General features: G+C 40.3%; 1 protein-coding gene across 2 annotated transcripts in view; it reads right to left on the bottom strand.

The window, feature by feature from the left end:
• The window catches only part of slco4a1 (solute carrier organic anion transporter family, member 4A1), a 173,955-nt gene that overhangs the window by 113,300 nt on the left and 44,240 nt on the right, over window positions 1-16,415 (bottom strand). For both annotated transcript variants that reach the window (XM_048550594.2, XM_048550595.2), the window contains exon 2: window positions 730-817. The gene's annotated coding sequence lies outside the window, so the exon portion shown is untranslated. The remainder of the gene's footprint in view (window positions 1-729; window positions 818-16,415) is intronic.

Here is a 16,415-nt window from a genome sequence, read left to right as displayed (position 1 = left end):
TCTCCTCCATCCGCAGAGGCTGCCTACTTGTTGCATCGAACAGTAAAGACACATTTATACCTCTGAGGCCGCTCATCACGCTGACAGCCACTACATTTCTGTTGCCTTCATATTTTTCTCGTTGCCTCAGCAGCATCGACCTCTCTCAGGGATGCTGGCAATGCTCAGAATTGCTGCATTTTTTTCATCACTCATGACTCACTCTTTCCTGAACCTTCTGCTCCTCTGGCTCCCTTTCTTCATTTAAGATTTTACTTCAAATTCACCTCTTTGACCAAAGCAAAACAACTCCTTTTTTGGCTTGATGTCCATCAAGCATACCCTTCAAAGGCATTGTAAGAATGCATTCTGTTGTTGTTGTAAACCCAAGAGTTCTTTCAAGCTAAGCAAAAAAATTGAATTGTATGTGAATATAGTTACTACCTTGGTGAAAAATATGCTTAATTAATTAGGAATGCCAGCTCAGAGTTAAATACAACAAAAGGACAATGTTTTATAAAATATTTATAAAATACACCAGATGCTAGTTTAAAGGGTTGGGAAAAATTAGTTTCCTAAGTATTGCTCTGCTATATATGGGCATCAGAAATAATTTGAAAGCTAATTGTTGAACAATTATACCGTTAGTAATTCCATCATCTAGATCAGGTAATTTTGCTGAACTGACATGCCATACACACCATGTGCGGAATCACTGGACATAAAACTATAACAAGATTTCATACTTACTATTCTTTGCCTGTAGTTCCAGATGATGCAATATAATTGAGAAGAGTTGACTGAAATTTGCCAAATTTTGAAAACATCATCATTGCACCTAAAAGATAAACATCACATGAGGCTTCATATTTAAATGAATTCTTAATTCAATTTTAAAGAAATTGTTACAACATCTCTGAAGTTCACGCTACGCCATTTCAAAGCTTAGCAAACTGGTACACTGGTAGGTACTTCAATGACTCATCTACTGCATTGAATTTGCACTTGCTTTGCTTCTGACTCATTTCTAATAAGAACTACTGCTCTCAGTTATTGCAAGATTAGTCAACAGTAACAAGTTAAGGTACTAATCCCAAAGTACTAATGTATACATGTTCTGAATTAAACTACATAGCTGGACTGTCTCTGTTAACAAGAAGTTGTATCTTGAACTTCTAAGTGCTGAACAGTTATTAATCATCAACCCAATATAAACTCTATTCGAAACAGAGCTGTGAAAAAATGCAAAAATTGGATAATTTCTGTTAAGCAGAAGAACAGCAGATTGCTGGCCAAACTCTGAGAAGCTTATATAAATAGGAACTAAATTTTTAACGTGTCACCCAACTGACATGGTAGGTCAATCACCCGTTATTGAAACAGAAGATTCGGTTCCATTTTTATAGTGGAACGAAAGGCTGGCAGAGGGTGTCGGGCAGTAATTTTCAAAGTCACTTTTAAGTTCTGGCAACAAGTGAAAAAGTCATATTCCTCTTTCTTAAAACTTACAGACTACTGACAAATCTAGACTTCTGTTTTACTTCACAATGTTTCTCACTAGCCCACAGGACAAATATTTACACAGAAAATAACTTTCATTAATCATTATTAGAAGCACTTTTGTAAGTTAACATCCTGATGGCTCAGTTAACAACTGTACACTAAGTTTCAAAAGACTAAGGAACCAGCTTGCTATGAGTGCTGAACTATCAGATCCCAGAGGGAGTAGTGGAGGTGCTATAATTAATTATAATTTTCTTCAGCTAGCATTGCCAATTACTATCACTCTGATGAAAAATGTGTGTGTGTGGATTCTAGATAAGACCATGACCATGCTCAGCCATAAAACGTTCTATGTTGAAAGTTATGCTAATACTTTTAACAAATCTGCTCTTGCAGCCCACACTTTTAAGTCCCTTAAACCACCAGTGTGGAAATTGCATGTTGATGAATACAAAAGGAAAAGCTCATTTTAACTATCAACGTTCAGATGAAACATATATGAGGCATTGGGCACCAGCATGAGTGACCCGATTACAGTCACAAAATGGCAACACAAGATAATTTATTTTAAGCACTGTACCTGGATATTTATAGTTTTCTGAAAACTTTACCCACATGTAGCAAGTTGTGTAACACTATCACGTTACCAAAATCAAACTGAAATCTTGTTGAGTGACTCTCCTTCCCAAACAATTTAACTTTTCTCTTCTCCTTTAAATAAACTGTTAAATAGTAATGCTGACAGTGAGGAATCACTGGAATGCTCTTCATGTTTAGTCTGGGACAATCCAGTTAAAAGCAGGTTCGCATTTCCAACTTCTACCACCCCCCCAACTACTGCAACAGGTTGGAGACAACATCAAAGAATGGCTTTACTGGCAAGATTCATATCGGTAATGACAATTTACAGTTAGATACTAAAAGGTTGTTTGTCCAAATGAAGAATGTAAAACATTGTGTGTGTGTTGACACAGTGTCAATTATAAGAATCTGAAAATCAGAGAAATTTCTTTCTTCAAATGGTTGTGCACTTTAACCTCAGAGACTTGTGGATACCCCATTGTGGAGTACACCCAAGGCTGGGATAAACCAGTTCTTTGGCCTTTCGGGGAATCAAGCAATAACGGTAGCTGGTAACGAAGTACATTTGAGTCAGAAAATCAGGCAGAATCAGTTTGAGTGGCTGAGCATGTTTGTGGGATGGTCCACCCTGCTGCTATCTCTTATATTGTTTTGCAGAATACACCATTTGCGATAATTAATACTCAAAATAAAATCAACTCTGTGCAGAATAATTCTCTTCTAAGTTATGCTAACATACTGACAGCAACCTCAAACAGCAGCTGCAGTAGTTTGACAATCATGCACAGTGTTTGAATAAAACCAGAGATTCAATGATGCCAGGTTACAAAATAATGAAATATAGTGCTTCTGATGCAGAAGATATCATCCACCACTCCTACGTCAGCTCTCTTTGGGAGCTTTCCGCTTTATCATACTAAATGGCTTTTCACTTACAAAATTGTTCTTTTGCGTATGTTTTATACAAAATACATCTGATTCAGACCTTCAACGAATGACAGGCAGAAACCATTGTGATTAAAATTTGTCACTCAGCTGATGTTCAGTCTATTGACATAAGGTCCACACAGAGTAATACATTTTATTTACAAGTTTAAGTAAAGGTTTTGTAACAATTATCCCAATATTAATGCAAAGAGGCAGAGTGAAGAATTAGAGGACAGTTATGCACAGAACTACATATTTAGTGTGACAGAAATTGAAGCTGTTTGGAGTTTGAAAAAGAAACAAAAGAAGGCTGTATTAGTTTAAAGACCTCAAACTAAATTAGCAAAGTGCAATTTAAAAATATTGCTGAATATCCTCATCAGATGATGCACCTTTCATAGAATGGAAGACAGAGGCAGGAAGAACAAACCATGACCATAAGACCACAAGACAGATAAAATAACAGATTTCACAAAGCCACAGCCAATAAGCGCAGTAATGTGCGTTGTACAAAAAAAAATTGGGTCCAGATGAGGCAAAGATTTAACTTTCTGTTCACTTATTCATGTCCTCCTTCACCCACTTAAAAACACTCACATTTCTACCTTCAAGGTCTGATTGAAGCGAGCTTCTCTCCACATATGTTGTCTTGCTCTGCTGAATATTTCAGCACTTTTTTGCTTTTACTATAAAAAAAAACCTCTTGTGTTTGTTAAACACATGTTTATGTGGGACATTACTCACAGGTAGTCTGGGATGTGACTGCGAATGTTTACCATGATCCTGTGGCAGCAGTTGCTCTACTGTTTCAATGCACCAATTTTTTGCAAGCACCCTCACCTTCCACCCAGCAAAGGATATGAAGGGCTTATTCTGTGTTGGGTAACTCACTTCCTAAATGCACAATCAACAAGTTCAACTCATAAATGTGATGAAGGATTCTCAAATCATGAGGATGGCCCAAAGGTAGCAGTTTGACACACTGTCCTGTCCAGGTCAAGACAATTCTGCTTGATTTTGCCAATGGACTTGATATATCCCCTCCTTCCATAACAAACATGTACATTATGTATATGAATCTGCCAGATGCAATTAAGCAATACATTAAGGTTACATCATCTGTCTGTTACCTCCTACAGGGAGTGACATAAAGAGTTGATGAGGGTAATGCCCTTGATGTAATATACACAGGCTTCCAAAAGGCATTTGTTATACTGCAGCACAGCAGAGCGTGATCGAAGCTGTAGCTCATCTCGACAAGACATTTGCTGAGACTGGAAACACATAGTATTGGGAGAACAGTTGCTTTTCAGGTTGGAGGAAGAATGTAGTGATGCTTTCCAGGGGTTAGTATTCAGGCTCCACTCTTCCTGATATATATTAATGGCCATGAACATAGTCCAGAGAGCACAATTTTTAAAAAAAATTTGCAGATAATAAAAATTTGGAACGGTTCTGAAAGTTGGAAGGACACTTGAGACTTTCAAAAGGACATACCGTGATGAAATGATGGACTAGTGGCAGATGAAATTTAACGTGAAGAACTGTGGAAATATTTATTTTGTAGGAAGAATGAGGATGGATAATACAAACTAACGGGTACAATCCCAAAGATGGGGTAGTAATGGGACCTGTGGAACCTGCATATATACATGCACAAATTACTGAATTTGGGAGCACAGGCTGCAAGAATGGTTAATAAAACACACAGAATAGTAAGTTTCATTAGTAGGGGATGGAGTTCTAAAGCATAAATGGTATGTTTGGGCTCTATAAAACACAACCAGTCTTAAATTAGTACTGCATCGAGTTCTGGGCACCATACTTTTAAGGTTGTGAAGGTATCAAAGTGATTGCAGAAGAGGCCAGACAAGAATGGTTTCAGGGAGGAGGTACTTCAGTTAAGTAGACAGACTGAAGATGTTAGGATGTTCTTCTTGAAGATAATAAGGAAAAGGAGATTTGATAATGATAGTCAAAAGGCATGAGAGGTACGGACAGGGAAAATACAGGAAGCTTCTTCTCATTGGTGGAATTTTCAAGAGCCAGAGGTCATAGATTTAAGGCAATTTGTCTAAAAAAACATGAATAAAAAACTGTTTTACACAACAAGTAGTTAGAGACTGGAAAGTACTGCTTTAAAGTACTATAGAAGCAGGGTCAATTGAGGCTTTCAAAAGGAATTTTGATCATTACCTGCAAAGGAAATATTTACACTCCTATAGAGAAAAGGGAGTATAGTAACTGAATTGCTCCCTCAGACAGCCACACAATGGGCTGAATGGCCTCTTGCTCTACAATCACCATTCTCTGATTCTGATAAATTATATTTCTAATTATTTAAGGGCCAAATTTCTAAATATTCTTACCATCAAAATATATTTTTTCATAACGCCTAACCACCTAACCACCTGAACTATTTCTAATTTAAGCCCCATTGAGTTAATTTGCATTGACAGAAATCAAAAATTATCGTCTAAAACAGAATTCCACAGGGAATTGCAGGAATGGATTGGTGATACTAGAGTGCAAGAGGCACATATTGTATATGTTCTCCTTTCCATGAACTGTAAATACTTAAAGAGCGAATAGATCTAATATAAATTAGGAGCAGAGTTGGAGAAACTGCCATGACAGCATTTATAGCAATCAATCTATTATAGGCATAGCATGCACACTGTGGTTAATCTGGGCAGTAATATCTGACAAATATGTACTAATTGCTTCAAGAAGAAGCCTGGTCATTAATTTTATTTGGAACAATGCCTCGTGAATTTTCATTGAATGACTTTCATCCTGGAAATGGCAGCGAGGTAGAGATTCACCCACCTATTAATTAATAATATGCAATATCCTGAGCTGTTCTGAGCAAGGAAATGTAAAAACCCTGCAATCACCTGCACAAAAGAAATGGTGATCCAGTTCTGGCTTCACTGGCAGGAAATAAAAGACAATGGAAGGAAGTCACGGACACACATTTGAAGAATAAAGCCAATTCATCTTAAAGCCTCTGCCAGAGGGCAGTTCAATGCTGCTGAATCAATGGTCACATCAATAAATGGGAAAGGGTGTAACCTGATCTATCTTCACAGAATTTAACACTGGTCAAGCTAATAATGTTGCAATACAGATCATACCTTGGCAACAAAAATCCTTCATTGTAAATCATTGCTTAGATGTTTATCCAATTTCACACAGTCCTCAAATTCAGTTGGGTACAAAATGCTATTTCTTCAACGCTAACAAGGTGTGTTTGTTATTCAGCAACATCCAACTGGGGATGTCATACACTATGTTGTTGAGATAGGGAGGAAACACAACATAGCTCTTCCATAAGGGCGAGTTTCCAAAACCCAGTGACAAATTCAGGAAGTTCCAGAATTCAAGACAACAAGGTATAGAGCTGGATGAACACAAAAGGCCAAGCAGCGTCAGAGGAGCAAGATAACTGATGTTTCAGGTGTAGACGCAGAGCTACATATTCATGAATGGTATCATGACTGGTCAAAAGCGATTTTCATAGGATTATTTATTAACAAAGCTACTAACCATCAAAACATAGATAATAAAATGTGAGGCTGGATGAACACAGCAGGCCAAGCAGCATCTCCGGAGCACAAAAGCTGACATTTCGGGCCTAGACCCTTCATCATTTTAACCATCAAAACATTCCAGGTTTGAGTTCCACTTTGGACTTGAGGACAAAAATCAAAGCTGACACTCTGTGGCAGTACAGAAAGAACACTGCATTGTCGGAGAGGCTAGCTTCTGGGTGACATATACCATGTCACATATGCCCATTTGGTTGAATGTAATAGATCCCAGGGCACTATTTTCTTTAGGGCAGGGAGGTTTCCCCTTCTGCTATGGCCAATATTTATTCCATAATCAGCAACACATAAACAATTACTAGGTCATTATCACATTATTGCTTGTGGGAGTTTGCAGACCACAACTTGCAGCTGACTTTCCTACATGTTTATAGTGACTACACTTCAAAAGTGCTTCATCAGCTGCAAATTGTTTTGAAATATCCAGTGGTCTTGAAATATATATAAATGAGGTTTTGTTTTGTTTTGATGCAGGCAGTTAACCAGATGGCTTAGTTTTAAAGAGCAAAGCTACATGGCTGCAGCCAAGCCAGCATAATTCTATATATCAAACAGACTGAAATTTGTCCCTCTGCCTACAGTAATGGTTTGTTTCACATTTTCTCCCAGATGGCTGTCTAAAAAAGCATGACTTTGATTTCTGATGCTGACACATATGCCTACTCTTGAAGGTTGGCCACCCAGCAAAGTAATTGCTTTGAGTAGAACCAAAAAAGAAAATCGAAGAAATTCAGACAGGCTGAATTGAAAATTACAAAGGGCTAGATTTTCTGGTCTTCTGAACATCAGGTCAACCTTGCCCCAAAAGATGTTCTTCAGGATCCCTTGAAAGTCCTGTTGTACTGACTATGGTAATTTCTGAGGTAACTTAGGGTTGGCAGGCAACTACCCTGCCTTCAGTACCCCTTTGAGAAAATCTCCAAATCTGAGCTAGAGGTATTCACTTGATAAGAGAGATTTGGGTCACTTACCTGGATAGTTACCCAGGAATTTTTTGAAGGATTAAAATCAATTCTAGGTAACTATACTATTGACACCCTGAACCCCCTCATTCCCACCCCACCTCCCTGACTTTCCAATCAACACCCTCTCTCACCCCACTACCGCTAGAAACCCTAACTGACTCTCAATACCCTACCATCTACACTCATGCCCCTGATCTGACCCAACTTAATTACTAAGTCACCACCTGACTCAATGTGAACACCAGTCCAACCCAACTCGACTTTACCGGCACCAACAAATCCATGAGCCCCATCTAAACCCGCAACAACCTCTCCCTACCGTGATATCACTTGAGTATCCCTAACTGATGCTCCTCCAATCTAATCTAATGGGAGAAAAATGAAATTCCAACTTGGTGCAGGACCAGAAATATTATAGAATACATGAGTAGCAGACTGTCCAAATGAACAAGCACCCAGCCAAACTACTGTCTACCCATTAGAAACATCATGTTATTCTGACATCCAGACATAATGTAACTTTCCAAATATCCCAAATTGAGCTGAACTCTTGCAAAATGAGGACGCAAAACCAAACAAAATTCACATAATCATGACTATTTATGAGTTATGGTGGAACCACAGATCTTAGAGCATGATGGAAGGAGTATTGCACGCATCAGATGATTAAAAATGCATTTACAAAGTTGTATGCAAATCTTCCTAATCATTAATGTGGTACAATTAACAGAATGTTTTACAGGAAGTGTTAGAAAGGCTAAAATACTGCGCAGTGATTTTTTTTGTACCAAGTTGGAGGTGAAATCTCGGAACCCATTGCTTGAAAGCCTCATTGCACTTAAAAAAAATCATCTTGATAGGGTCTTGACCAAGAGCTGGAGGGTGAGACCTGGTTGTATAGTTATCTTTTGACCAGCACAGAAATGATGAACAAATTGTCTCTCTTTCCTGGTATACCCTTTGGGTTTTTATTGATTTGCACTGTAAGGGATGGACAATTTCTGTTCTTCCAAAGCTGTCAAAATGGAGACTGGAATAATGCAACCACCCCGCTGACTTTTGAGAGGGTTGTTCAGAGATTTATCATTGAAAAAGAATATATATTAATACACTTTTAAAAGGGCCAGCACATGAGCAGTGAAGTGAATGACTTCCTCCCGGGCTGTAACCATTCTAAGCTTTTACATCCCCTCCAATTACTGATCCTATTTAGGCTATCAAAACACTACATAACTTTAAATGCCTTTACTAAATCTTACCTTAACCTTCTCTGCTCAGAATCCCTTCAGGGTGGAAGCAGGCTATGCAGCCCATTGAATCCACACCAACTCTCAGAACAGCATCCCTCCCAGACACACGCCACCCTATAACCCTCTCTTTCCCAGGGCTAATGCACCTAGCCCACATCTCTGGGCATTATGGGCAATTTAACAAAGCCATTACACTTAACCTATGCATCTTTGGACTGTGGGGGGAACCCAGAGCACATGAAAGAAACACACGCAAACCAAGGGAGAATGTGCAAACTCCACATGGTTGCCTGAAGGAAGAATCAAATCTGGGTCCATGGTGCTGTGACACAGCAGTGCTAGCCACTATGCCACCCCTACAGAGAATAGTCACAACTTCTCCAGTCTGTCTCATTCACAAACAATGTGAAGATACTGGAGACGGTGCAGAAAAGCTTGACAAGCATGGTTCCAGGAACAAGGGACTTCAATCATTAAGATCGATTGGAGAAGCTGGGATTGTTTTCCTCATGAGAAGGCTGAGAAGGAATTTGACTGAGGGATTAGCCTCACCACTCTGACCCCATCAGGTGCATAAACGCAGCAGAAAGGGAGAAACCATTCTTGCTCGTGAAAATTGTCCCTACTCCAGAACCAGAGGGAATAGATCTGAAGTGATATGTAAAGATGTAAAAGTGAAATAAAGAGTAATTTTTCTTCGTGTAGCGAGCAGTTGAGATCTGGAATGCACTCTGCGGAATCCCTAGCAAAGCAGCTTTATTTGCAGCAATCAAAAAGAACTTGGACGGTGAAAAGGAACGTTGTGTAAGGTTATGGGGAGAAGGAAGGGGCGAATAGTGCCAAGTGAAATGCCCATTTAGAGAGCTGCAGCAGACTTGATGGGCTGAATGGCCTCATTCTGTGTTTATATAAATCTCTGATGTCCTTTAGAGGCTTAATATGACGCCAGTTTCTGATTAAGGGTAACACAAAATAGTAATGAATACATTACCACAGAATAGCTACATTGCAATTTTGGGCTTAATTCCAATTCTGCCCTGTGATTTGGTTACGTATTCCAGAAAATATATTGGGAAGCCAGTAGTCAAATTGCATTATCTGTTAATATGTTTCAAATTATGGCAAAACTGAGCAATAGGCTGTAAACTGTTGGGAGATGGTAGGTTTCAATAGGTAGATCTTAGTAAAGTGCAATCATTAACCTACTCATTTGTGAAACGAAGTACTCATCAGTGTTTCAAAGCCATTAATCATGTACATTAAAGACAAACAATTTTCTGGCTGCCTGCGTCACAAGGCAAAATACTCATAAATACTACTGTACTAAACACTGGTGAAGTGAGAACACAATGTCAAACTTCCATCATGTTTTTTAATTATGAAATTGCATCAAACGTTGCACAAAGGTAAAACATTTTCTAGTTCAGATGTCTACTTGATTGAAAGTGTGCATGTGGATTCAATGGTTGAGTTCTCTCAAATGGATGAGATTGTTGAGTTGACTTGATGTAAGTATCTTGGAGGCAGGGAATGCAGCAACATGAAGGACCAGAACTAAACAGCTCCAAGCTTCTCTAACAACCAGGACAAAGTCCCAGAAGACTGAGAGAGGCCGGCTAAATCACTAGTTTTGGCACTCGACTACCTGTATGACCACCTGGGATCAGCTTCCTGACTCAATTCCACACCCACCTCCTGCAGTGAAAATTGGGTCTAGCTGAGCCCCCTCTGCCAATTCAGGAAATATTCCACGCCTGTTACTCTTCTCAGTAGCCCTTAATACGATGCCAAGTGAACACTACAGTTATAACCTCAAATTACAGAATGGAGCAATCTCATGTTGGAAGTGGTTTCACACCATTCAGTACATGGGCACAGTACTCTGCAGATTTAAATGTGTTTCAAGAGAGCTTGCTGAATGTATAAGTGAGTAAATGTTCACTCTTTGTTCTGGAGCACTGACAAAACAAACTCTGGACACATATTGCCCAGACAAGCCTCTGTTTACACTCTAAATACACTCAGAATTAATTTCTAGTTCCCTCAAAATAACTGGTAAAAATATTGTGTACATTAAGTCACACACCAGAAAGTCTTGTGTTTCATACCCACTCTACGCTGAGTTAGCTGATCTCTGGAAAATTAGCAGTGCAGGTGTTAGAATTGGTTTTAGCATGATTGGACTATGAGGTGAAATGAAAACAAAGAATAAAGAATAAAGAACAGAAGAGCGCAGGAACAGGCCGTTCAGCCCTCCAAGCCTGCGCCACCCTATTTTCCATCCTAAAACTGCCTTCACTTACAGGCTCCGTATCCTTCTATTCCCTTCCTACGCATTTTTCATCCAGGTGCATTGTCTGCTTCCATCATCTCCTCTGGCAACATGTTGCAGGCACTCACCACCTTTGTGAAAAACTTGCCTCGCACATCTCTTTTAAACTTCCCCCTCCCCTCGCACCTTGAACCTGTGCCCCCTAGTAATTGACCCCGTCACCCTTGGAAACATTTCATCTCTTTAGTGAATACCAACATAAGGTATTCATTTAGGACCTCACCTTTCTCTTCTGACTCCACACATAGGTTCCCTCCTTTGTCCTTGTGTGGGGTAACCCTTTCCCTGCTACCTTCTTGCTTTATATATTTATAAAGTCTTGGGATTCTCCTTAATCCTGCTTACTGATGACTTTCCATGACTCCTTTTAGCCCTTCTGATTACTTGTTTAAGTTCTTTCCTACTTTCCTTATATACTTCAAGGGCTACATCAGTTCCGTCCTCCTAGACCTTACATATGCTTCCTATTTCTTTCTGACATCATAACATCCCTGATCATCCAAGGTTCATGTGACTTGCGATACCTACCCTTCATTCTCACAGGAACGTGCTACTCCTGAACGCTTTCAACTACCATCTGAAATACTCCCACATGTCCAGTGTGGATTTACCTTCAAACAGCTGCCTCCAATCAACATTCTCCAGTTCCTGCCTAATATTGTTGTAGTTTGTCCTCCCCCAATTTAACATCTTCACCCAAGGACTGCTGTTATCCCTATCCATGAGAATCTTAAAACTCAGTTACGGTCACGCTTCCTGATACGCTCCCCCATTGAAACTTCATTTGCCTGGCTGGGCTCATTTCCCAAAACCAGGCCCAGTATAAGCCCTTCCCTGATTGGACTGTTTACATATTGTGTCAAGAAACCCTCCTGACTGATCCTTACAAATTCTGCCCTATCTAAGGCCCCAGCATGTAGTGAATCCCAGTCAATAAAGGGAAAGTTAAAACCACCCCCACAACAACCCTGCTGTTTTTACATCTTTCCAAAATCAGTCTACATATTCTCTCCTTTATCTCCCACTGGCTGTTGGGAGACCTGTAACAGATCACCAGCATTGTGATTCAGCTTTCCTATTCCTGAGTTCTACCCATATTGCCTTACTGCACGAATCCTCTGATGTATCTTCCCTCGCTATAGCGGTGAGATACTCCTTTGCCAGTAATGCAGCTCCTTCCACCCCTTTTACTTTCCCTTCTATCATACCTGCAACATTTCAATCCTGGGACATTCAGCTGCCAGTCCTCTCCCTCTTTCCACCAAGTCTAATGTCATAGTTCCAAGCACTAACCAACGCTCTAGGTTCATTTACCTTGCCTATTACACTTCTTATATTGAAACACATGAATTTCAGACCATCTCCACTCTTTTCAGCAGCGTTTCTCTGCATGTTCTTGATCTTAGTAATGTCTACCTTGGTTTCTACCTCTACCTCAATTTCTGCATCTACTGCCCTAATCCTCTGGTTCACAACCCCATGCCACACCAGTTTAAACCCTCTCCAACCACTCTACCAAGTATCCTCCCAATGATATCAGTCCTGGTCCTGCCCAGTTGCAACCCATCCAGTTTGTAGAAGGCCCACCTCCCCCAGATCTAGTCCCAATACTCGATGAATCTGAAACCGTCCTCCATGCACCACCTTTTCAACCATGTGTTCATCCTATGTATCCTGCTGTTTCTTCTCTGACTGGCTCTTGGCACAGGTAGTAACCCTGGGGTAACTACCTGTGTGGTCCTACATTTCAACGTTCTTGTTGTCTATATTCTGCGTTTAGGACCTCACCCCCATTTTTACCTATGTCGTCAGTACCAATGTGTACCACGACCACTGCCTGTTTGCCCTCCTCCTCGGCCCTCAAGAATATCCTGCAACTGGTCGGAGACATCCAGAACCCTAGCACAAGGGAGGCAACACACCAACCTGGACTCTCGATTAGTGATCATAGAAAAGCCTATCTATTCCCCTTACAATTGTATCCCCTGTAACTATAGCATTCCTATGCCTATCTCTTCCTCCTGCCTGGCACGGCTACCATGGGGCCATGAATTTGACTGCTGCTGTTATTCCCTGAGAGACAGCATCCAAAGCAGTGTATCTGTTTTACAGGGGAATAGCCACAGAAAATTCCTGCATTGCCTGCTTAGCAAGTCAATTATGATCTTTACATTGCTGTTTCAGCAAATGTTAAAAATGCACTGGTCTTATCAGAAGACATCTGACCACCCTTAACTTTGACAACCTCTCCATTATCAAGAATGCTGCCCCTTCAGAATACATTGAGTAGAAAACAAAAAGTGTTACCAAAACTTAACAGGTCTGGCATCATTGTAGAGAGAGAACCAGCATTTATATTTTGCGTCCCATGTCTCCTCTTCTTTTGGGGCACTTGAACCATTAACTCTGCTTTCTTTCCATAGATGCTGCCAAATCTGCTGAGTTTCTACAGCCCTTTCTGCTTCTATTTCAGATCTTCACCCCGTGCAGTATTTTACTTTTGTACTTACTATCTTGCCCAGTGGGCATGAAATATCCTCTAGCAATCAGCCTACAGGATATCTCTGCCCCATCAGGAGTCAACAGTGACAGCAGATAAAGAAACAAGAGAAAATATGGGGACTTCCTCACCATTTCTTCACATGTAAGGTTACAGGCAAACCAGGGGAAGTGGCAGGCAAGCAGTTACTGTAAGGGTAAGAAACAGATTCCTTGCTCTTAAACTGACGAAAAAGACCTTGTTGAAAAAGTTCCATCCAAGAATGTTAAAAGATCTCCTGAGTGACATCAGTGAAGCTTTCTCCCACAGAGGCACTAAATTCATAAACAGATTCTAGATGTCTTTGGAAATAACCACCATAGCTATGTTAAAATGAAACAAGAGGGACTATAGATCAGGAACTTAAGTATAAATATCAGGGGAAATTTAAGTATTTCACTCAATTTTTTTTTAAGAAAAGATCATGACTGGCCTGTCACTGTGATGTGGGCCTCTGCCCTGGGCAGCATATTTGAACCTAAGGCCACAATACTTACGCCAGTTCTGATAACACAAGAACTAAATGTGGATAACAGTACTGAGTCAATGGGTGTTTACTGCAGCTCCTGTTATATGCATATATCTCAGTCACAGGCACTTCAGTGTCTGGTCTCATACTAAGCTGTTTGTTTACAAACAGTAGCACGCTTAATCAGTGCGTCATTCTTCAAGTAGCCCTGGCTAAGATGGAGATAGCGATCTTTATATCTTCAATTTGCATGCTACGATGCAGTGATGATATTACAAGCATGTCTTTGAAGGGTTTACTGCATGCTAGCTGTGAGACATAACACAACATTTAGTAACATATTATCAGAGATAATGGGAACTGCAGATGCTGGAGATTCCAAGATAATAAAATGTGAGGCTGGATGAAATATGGTATCAATGTGGACTTCACCAGTTTCAAAATCTCCCCTTCCCCTACTGCATCCCTAAACCACCCAGTTCATCCCCTCCCCCCACTGCACCACACAACCAGCCCAGCTCTTCCCCCCCACCCACTACATCCCAAAACCAGTCCAACCTGTCTCTGCCTCCCTAACCGGTTCTTCCTCTCACTCATCCCTTCCTCCCACCCCAAGCCGCACCCCCCGCTACCTACTAACCTCATCCCACCTCCTTGACCTGTCCGTCTTCCCTGGACTGACCTATCCCCTCCCTACCTCCCCACCTACACTCTCTCCACCTATCTTCTTTACTCTCCATCTTCGGTCTGCCTCCCCCTCTTTCCCTATTTATTCCAGTTCCCTCCCCCCATCCCCCTCTCTGATGAAGGGTCTAGGCCCGAAACGTCCGCTTTTGTGCTCCTGAGATGCTGCTTGGCCTGCTGTGTTCATCCAGCCTCACAATTTATTAATTTAGTAACATATAGCTGTTTTTCTGCATGTTTGTGAAGACATTCCAAACATACTATGCATGAACACTGCAGTTTTGTTGATTTTTATCTACTTTATTTTCATTATCTTTTTACACACGTTGAAATACTGAACTTAATGTAGAATCTAACATCATACTACATTTCTTAATGCATTAGCTCAAAGGAGCACTTGAACAAAACACTGCCAGAAACTCTATTTCAGATATCTTGTTTACCACATCAACATGAACCATTTTTTTGTCTTGAGTTTAGTTGGAGTATTTACTGGTTTCACCCAGGTGGATGGGTCACAAAGCATGTCTACTGACAGATGTTCTCAGCAGAAACACAAATGATCATGACACCTGGTTTAAGAATCAACATAACAAATGAAAGTCAAGCGACTGATAAAATGACCTAAATTCAAGTTACAGTGCAATATAACCACAGTTCACAATGTCACTAACTAAATATCATACACACAAAAAGAAATGGGCAGGTGATCTTCAATGTTTTGCTTTAAACATTTCCCTTTGCCCTAAATGTTACATCTTGATGTAAAAGGACTCTCATTTCTTCATCTTCAAAAGCACACGCAGTTGCCTTTTGCAGAAAAATATATCTTTCACATTATTGCACTCCAGCTGGCTTATGTACGTTTGATTTACCCTTTCAGTCGAGTTTATTTGGGAAATATCTACTGCCAGAATTTCACTCGAGCAGACAGCAGCGAAGGTGGACAATGAAGTTTGTGTCTGAAAAATCTCAGTTGAAGGGAAGGGTAGTACGTAGAGATCAAGATGGGAATTTCTTGGTCTTGTCTGAACTGAAGTCAAACAGCTTACTGCAATTTACAATCAATGTCAAAAATGTCTTTCCAATTCATATCACCATATTTCCACCTTGCGGAGAGTTTGTCTATATTTTTCATGGGACAAGAAACACCCAAGGGTGGCAACAATGAAACCAAACATTTTGGTTTATAGATTAGATTGAGAATGTAATTGTATTTTGTTGTTTTCCTTTAGTCAGTCACAGGATGTGGTACCATGGGCTAGCCAGTATTTACTGCCTCTCCTTAATTGCTCGAGAAGGTGACGGTGAGCTGCCTCCTTGAAACACTGCAGTTCATGCGCTGTAGGAAGACCCGCAATGCTGTTAGGAAGGGAATTTAATGAGTCTGAGACCGCTTTCCTGATGAGTGATCATGCCCAAATGATAATGAGGGAAAGTTAACAGAATGAAATGACAGACATTCCTTAGGTCACTGGTCTAATTTTCTTATTACTGAAATTTGCCGCAAGTGCTTATCATTATATGTGGTTCACCAGGCAATACAAAAGCAATTCATGAAGGATTTCTGAAGC

Source organism: Stegostoma tigrinum, chromosome 19 (assembly GCF_030684315.1).
Source record: "Stegostoma tigrinum isolate sSteTig4 chromosome 19, sSteTig4.hap1, whole genome shotgun sequence".
NCBI classification, from domain to species: Eukaryota; Metazoa; Chordata; class Chondrichthyes; order Orectolobiformes; family Stegostomatidae; genus Stegostoma; species Stegostoma tigrinum.
The sequence above is the reverse complement of the archived record's forward strand: the minus strand, read 5'-3'. Positions and strand labels throughout refer to the sequence as shown.